Below are 6839 nucleotides of genomic sequence, written 5' to 3'. Positions count from 1 at the left end.
AAATTGTAACCATGTAGGACATTTCCGCACCCATTGTAAACGCGGACGGACAGTTGGTCCATGGGTACTACCTCACTTCTCTTACCAAGATGTCTCCACGTCCCCCATGCTTCCTACCTATATAGTCTGCACCTTTGTACCTTTCACTATGTATTATTTGCACTGAAGATGTGAATACACGAAAGCGCTCTGCTTTAACAGTTTTTGTTCGTGGTCAACCTCCAATATATCTATCTATCTATCTCTCTATATATATATATGTATATATATATATATATATATATATATATATATACATACATACATACACACACATTTTATATATATATATATATATATATTTTTGTGTGTGTGTGTGTGTGTGTGTGTGTGTGTGTGTGTGTGTGTGTGTGTGTGTGTGTGTGTGTGTGTGTGTGTGTGTGTGTGTGTATTTACCTAGTTGTACCTAGTTGTATTTTACGGGAAGGGGAGCTATGCTCGTGGGGTCCCGTCTTCATATCTCATTTTATCTAAACTATTTTTAAATTCATGTATTGTTTTTGCACACACCACTTTCTCATCTAACTTGTTCCAACTGTCTATTGCTCTGTGAGGAAAGCTGTTCTTTTTAAAATCTCTTCTATAGCTGTCTTTTTTTATTTTCTTTCCGTGTCCTCTTGTATTTCTGTCATCCCATTTTATCAGATTCTCTCTATCAGTAATTTCTATGCCTTTCATGATTCTGTAAATAGCTATCAAATCTCCTCTCTCTCTTCTTTGCTCTAGTGTCTGTAGTTTAAGTTTTTGTAGTCTCTCTTCATATGATAGTTTTGAGAGTGTTGGTGCCAGTTTTGTAATTGCTCTTTGTATTCTTTCAAGTTTTTTTATACATTTTTTTGTACTTGGTGACCATATCGTTGCTGCATATTCCAATCTTGGTCTTATCAGGGTGGTTAGGATTTTCCTCACCATTTCTTCATCCAGGTATGTAAATGCCACTTTGATTGTTCTTATTAAATTATAAGTTTCTCCAAAAATCTTATTTATATGTTTCTCAGGTGACATATTATTCATAACAATGACTCCCAGGTCCTTCTCATTTTCTACTTTTTTTATTCCTTCTTTTCCCAAATTATATGATCCTGTTATTCTGTTTTTGCTTTTTCCAAATTCCATTATACTACACTTTTTTGTATTGAACTCCATCTCCCACTTCCTACTCCATTCTTGTACTTTATTTAGATCTCTCTGTAGTGATTCACAATCTTCTTCAGTTTTCACTCTTTTCAGTAATTTTGCATCATCTGCAAAGAAGCTCATATAGCTTTCAATTCCTTCATCCATATCATTAATATATATAGCAAACATTATTGGGGCCAGAACTGTTCCCTGCGGGACACCGCTTATTACTTCATTCCATTTTGAGTGCTGATCTCTTATCACTACTCTCATTTTTCTTTCTTGAAAAAAGTCTTCCATCCAATTTAGCAATTTACCTTGTATTCCTCCTTCATATTCTAATTTCTTAAGCAACTTCTTATGTGGTACTTTGTCAAAAGCTTTTTTTAGGTCTAGAAATGCACAATCAGCCCATCCATCTCTTTCTTGTATTATATCTATTAGCCTTGAATAGAAACATATTAAATTGGTGACGCATGATCGTCCTTGTCTGAATCCAAATTGCCTTGGATTTAGTACGTTGTTTTTTTCCAAGTATTTTACCCATCTACTTTTGATAATTCTTTCACATATTTTTGCTATTGTACTTGTTAGAGAGACTGGTCTATAGTTGGTAGGTTCTTCTTTATTTCCTCCTTTATATATAGGTACTATATTTGCTTTTTTCCAATCTTCTGGAACTTTTCCTTCTTTTAAGGAACTGCTTATTATGCTATGTATTTTGTCTGCCAGTTCATTCCTGCATTCTTTCAGAATCCAGTTTGCTATTTCATCTGGCCCATGCGATTTTCTGACATCAAAATTACCCAAGTGTGTCAATATTTCATTCTTTGTTACTTCTATTTCTTCCATAGGGGGGACTTTTTCCTTCCACTCAATCTCTTCAGGTTGTATATTTTCCCTTGTAAACACTGATTTAAAATGTTTGTTCATAATTTCTGCCATTTCCATTTCCTCAGTGTATTCAACTCCTCCTTGTCTTAATTTCTCTAAGTCTTGTTTGTTTTTCAGTTTATTGTTTACAAATCTGTAGAATAGTTTTGGTTGATCTTTACACTTTTCTATAACATCTTTTTCATATTTTCTTTTTTCCTCTCTGCACTTTTGTACATATTCATTTCTATAACCAGTATATATTTTCCATTTTTCAGGTCTTCTGTCTTTTTTCCATCTGTTCCAGGCTTTGTCTCTTTTGTCCTTTAACTCCCTACAACTTTTGTTGTACCAGCATTTTACATATTCTTTTTCTTGTTTTTGTCTTGGGACATACTTTTCCACTCCTTTTTTGTAAATTTTTGTCAAAATATTCCATTTCTCTTCCACTGTTGTTTCTTCTTTGTATATTTCTTCCCAGTTTTCTTGTTGGAAGAGTTCTCTTATTTTATCAAAGTTTGTTTTTTCATACATCATTCTTCCTTTTCTATATTGTTCATTTCTTTTCATATATTTTTCTTCATTAAGTTCCAGTTCAATCAATATGTGGTCACTTTTACCTATTGGTGTTTTATATTCAATCTTGTCCACTATTCTAGGTTCAGATGTAATTATTAAGTCTAGCCTCGATGGTTCTTCTTCATTTCTATACCTAGTGTTCTCTTGTATCCATTGTGTCATTGAATGGTCAGTAATCATCTCAAGTAGAGCATTTCCCCATGAGTCATCACCACTCTTTACTGTCATTTCTTCCCAGCAGATTTCTTTGCAATTAAAGTCGCCCATCATAACTATTCTTCCTCCGTCTTCCATTATTTTAGTTAATGCTATCTTTGTGTCCTCTAACATACTTTTATGTTCACTCTCCTCCCATGAGGCTGTTTTCGGAGGCACATAATTGATCACAAATTTTCTGCTCTTCTTATCTCGGTCTTCCACTTCTATCATAATCATCTCTACTGTATTCTTTCCATATATGACACCTTTCACGTTTATATCCTTCTTAGTCAGGAACATAACTCCACCCCCTTGTTTTTTCTCTCTGTTTTTAATCCAATAATTGTATGTATCATGTCCTACACTGTTGGGTGGTAGTGGGCCTTTTAATTTTGTTTCTACAATTCCCATTATGTCCGGTTCTTTTTCTTTCAAATAATCATTCAGTTCATTCAATCCTGTTATCAATCCATCTATATTTGTGTAAGACACTCTTAGTTTTCTGCCACTTCCATTGTATTCTCTGTTTCCCTTATGTTTTTCTTTAGTATGTCGAACTGCTTTATTTTCATGTTCACTACTCTCCAATAGAATCTCTCTTTCTCTGACTCCGTTCTTTCCTCGTTTTTTGCCTTAGCTTCAATTCTTTTCTGCTTTTCTGCCTCTCTTTCCTCCTTATTCATTTCTCTTTTTATCCATACCTTTTTATATTGATCATTTGTTGCTAGTTTCCCTGTCTTGGATAGAATTTTCTCTGCTGTTGTTTGTGACCTGAATTTAATCTTAATTGGTCTGGTCTTATCTGTACTATATTTTCCGAGTCTGAATTTTTCCTCAATTTCCTTTATAATTTCTGGTTCATCTTCCTGGACTAATTTTAATAAACTGCTTACTCTTTCATTTTCCTCCTTGATTCTTGCGGTTCTATCTGGGTTATGTTTCTCTTCCATTCCTAATATAATTATACATTTCTTTTTGTCAGCTAATTCTCTTACTATATTCTCCTTCTGTCTCATCACTTTAATAACTGAGTCTTCATTATGTTCTTTCAATTGCTGTTTGACTATGTCAGTGAATGAAACCTTATTCCCTTCTTGAGTTATTCTCCAATTTTTAGCTTCTGTAGCTATTTTCTCACTGTTTTCATTACTATTCTTCTTCAATTTCTCATTCTCCTCCTTTACATTTCCTAACTGTCTTTTTAGGTCCTCTATTTCTTCAGTTAAGTTTCTGTTAGCCTTCTCTAGTTGTTCCAACCTTTCAATTCTTTGGAAAATGGAGTCTACGTTACCTAACTTACGCTCCAAGTCCTCGATCACCTTATCAACTCTCTCCTCTAGTCTTATCAGTCGGGGGGGGGGGGGGTTGTGTCCCCCCCACCCTCTTTAAATCCCTGGAACATATTCTCGTCACTTTCTTCTGTATTGCTCCTCTCTATACTTCTAATCTTTACATTTTTATTAGACATTTGATCCTCGCTAAGTCGTTTGTTTACCTTCCGCTTGTCTGGCTGGGCAAAGTCTACTCCCTCCTCATCTCCTTCCATTTCCCTCAGTAATCCCTCCCCTTTTCCTCTTTCCCTACGTTCCCACTACTCCACGAGCAATTTCCCCCCCACCCTGCAAAAACACTAGGCACTTCTCTTTGCGTTGGGATCCACAGACTTCACTTTTCTTCAGAACGTCTTCTAAGCCGTCCATTCGTTGAAGTGTGTGTGTGTGTGTGTGTGTGTGTGTGTGTGTGTGTACATATACATATACCAACGGCTTTTTCCCCCCTTACAAGGGAGTTAGCCAAAAAACAAAGCCATGAAATCCACTCCCACCCAATCTATCCCTACATACTCTACTCCCACTCACCACCCTCCCTCCCTCTTAATTTGACTCCTCCTGGATGACGGGTCATCCCTGTATCTCCCCCACTACCCTGGGTCAGAAGCAATGTAGCAAGACACAGCACATGCTCACCAAGGTAGCTTCTTTTAATCGGAGCCCCCCCCCCCTCTCCGTTCCCTCATGCAGAAAAAGAGAAGACGGTGAGAAATCCCTTCGTGCTGCGTCAAAATATAATTCACACTTACATTCTCACTACCCCCCATTCCCCGCCCACTCTCTTCCATGCATCTCAACATCATCCATACACAACGTTCTCCACTCACCCCTATCTTCTGTCTTCTCCCGTCCTTCCTCCATAAACATTCCCTTCTTTCCCTATGCCCCTTTTACCCCATCCATCCATGTCATTCTTGGTCGTCCCCTCATGTTCACTCCTTCCACCTCTTTAATCATTCTTTCTATGTGTCCAAATCATTCCATTAATCTTTCCTCAATCCTATTTCCCATGTCCATCTTCATCCCCGCTCTCCTCCTCACCTCGTTTCTCACTCTATCTATCCTAATAACCCCCACCATACTTTTCAGGTATTTTATTTCAAACACATTCAAACTCCTCTTTTCCTTTCTTATGTTACATGTTTCTGCCCCATACAGCCCTCCAGTTTCTTTTCCTTAATACTCACTTCCAATTTGCTTTCACATTCTCCCCTAGTACCCTAGTATATCTCATCACCTTACTTTTACCCACATTTATCTTCAACTTCCTTCTTTTGCATATCTTCCTAAACTCTGTCACTAACTTCCTCAATCCCTCCTCTGATCCTGTTACAAGCAGTATCCGTCAGCAAACAATAACTGTCTGATCCCCTACTTTTCTATTTTTTTAACCATCTCTAATCCCCGGCCCATTACCCTTACGTTAAATCTCGTACCATCCTATCCATGTATAATTTGAACAGTCAAGGTGATTATATAGCATATCCCTGACGAAGTACCACCGTTACCTCAAAACACTCATTCTCTCCATTTCTAGTTCTAACACAGCCTTTACTACCCTCGTAAAAACTCATGACTACTCTTGACAGATTTCCTCCTATCCCATATATCTCCACTACCTCCCACAGTGTCCTGTCTACCCTATCATAAGCTTTTTCCAAATCCACAAAGGCTCGCCAAAAAAAAAAAAAAAAATCTTAAAGCTTTCTCTTTCCACAAAAATCTATCCACGTAATCCCTACCTGTCGTAAACCCATATTGTTCCTCACTAATTACTCCCTCTGTTCCTCTCCCGTTATAAATGAATATATATACATACATATATATATATATATATATATACATATATATATATATATATATAGGGTGGTGTCTGGCTGTCTCGACAGAGACTGGAGCAGATCCAAGGTGAATACACACACACACACACACACACACACACACACACACACACACACTTCAACGAACGGACGGCTTGGAAGACGTTCTGAAGAAAATTGAAGATTGTGGACCCCAACGCAAAGAGAAGTGCCTATTGTATTTACAGGGTGGGGAGAAATTGCTCGTGGGGTAGTGGGAAAGTAAGGAAAGAGGAGAAGGCGAGGGATTGCTGGGGAAATGGAAGGAAATGAGGAAGTAGAGGACTTGGCCCAAGCAGACCGCCGAAAAGTAAACAAACGACCACAAGACCAGCTGGGAGACGACGAAATGTCTAATAAGAATGTAAAGATTAGAAGTATAGATAGGAGCAATACAGTAGAAAGTGATGAGAATATTTTCAAGGGATTTAAAGAGGGTGGGGGGGACACAACCCCCCCCCCCCGACTGACAAGACTAGAGGAGAAGGTTGATAAGGTGATCGAGGACTTGGAGCGTAGGTTAGGTCATGTTAACACCATTTTACAAAGGGTTGAAAGATTGGAAGAACTAGAGAAGGCGAATAAAAACTTAACTGATGAAATAGAAGACCTAAAAAGACAGTTAAGAGATGTAAAGGTGGAGAATGAGGAATTGAAGAAAATTAGTAAAGAAAACAGAGAAACAATAGCTAAAGAAGCTAAGAATTGGAAAGCAACCCAAGAAGGAAATAAGGTTTCATTCACTGACACAGTCAAAAAGCAATTGAAAGAACATACTGAAGACTCAGTTATTAAAGTGATGAGACAAAAGGAGAATATAGTAAGAGATTTAGCAGACAAA

This window comes from Oratosquilla oratoria, chromosome 1, assembly GCF_046742065.1.
Source record: "Oratosquilla oratoria isolate Oo_2021 chromosome 1, ASM4674206v1, whole genome shotgun sequence".
Taxonomy (NCBI): domain Eukaryota; kingdom Metazoa; phylum Arthropoda; class Malacostraca; order Stomatopoda; family Squillidae; genus Oratosquilla; species Oratosquilla oratoria.
Note: the sequence above shows the minus strand (reverse complement) of the source record.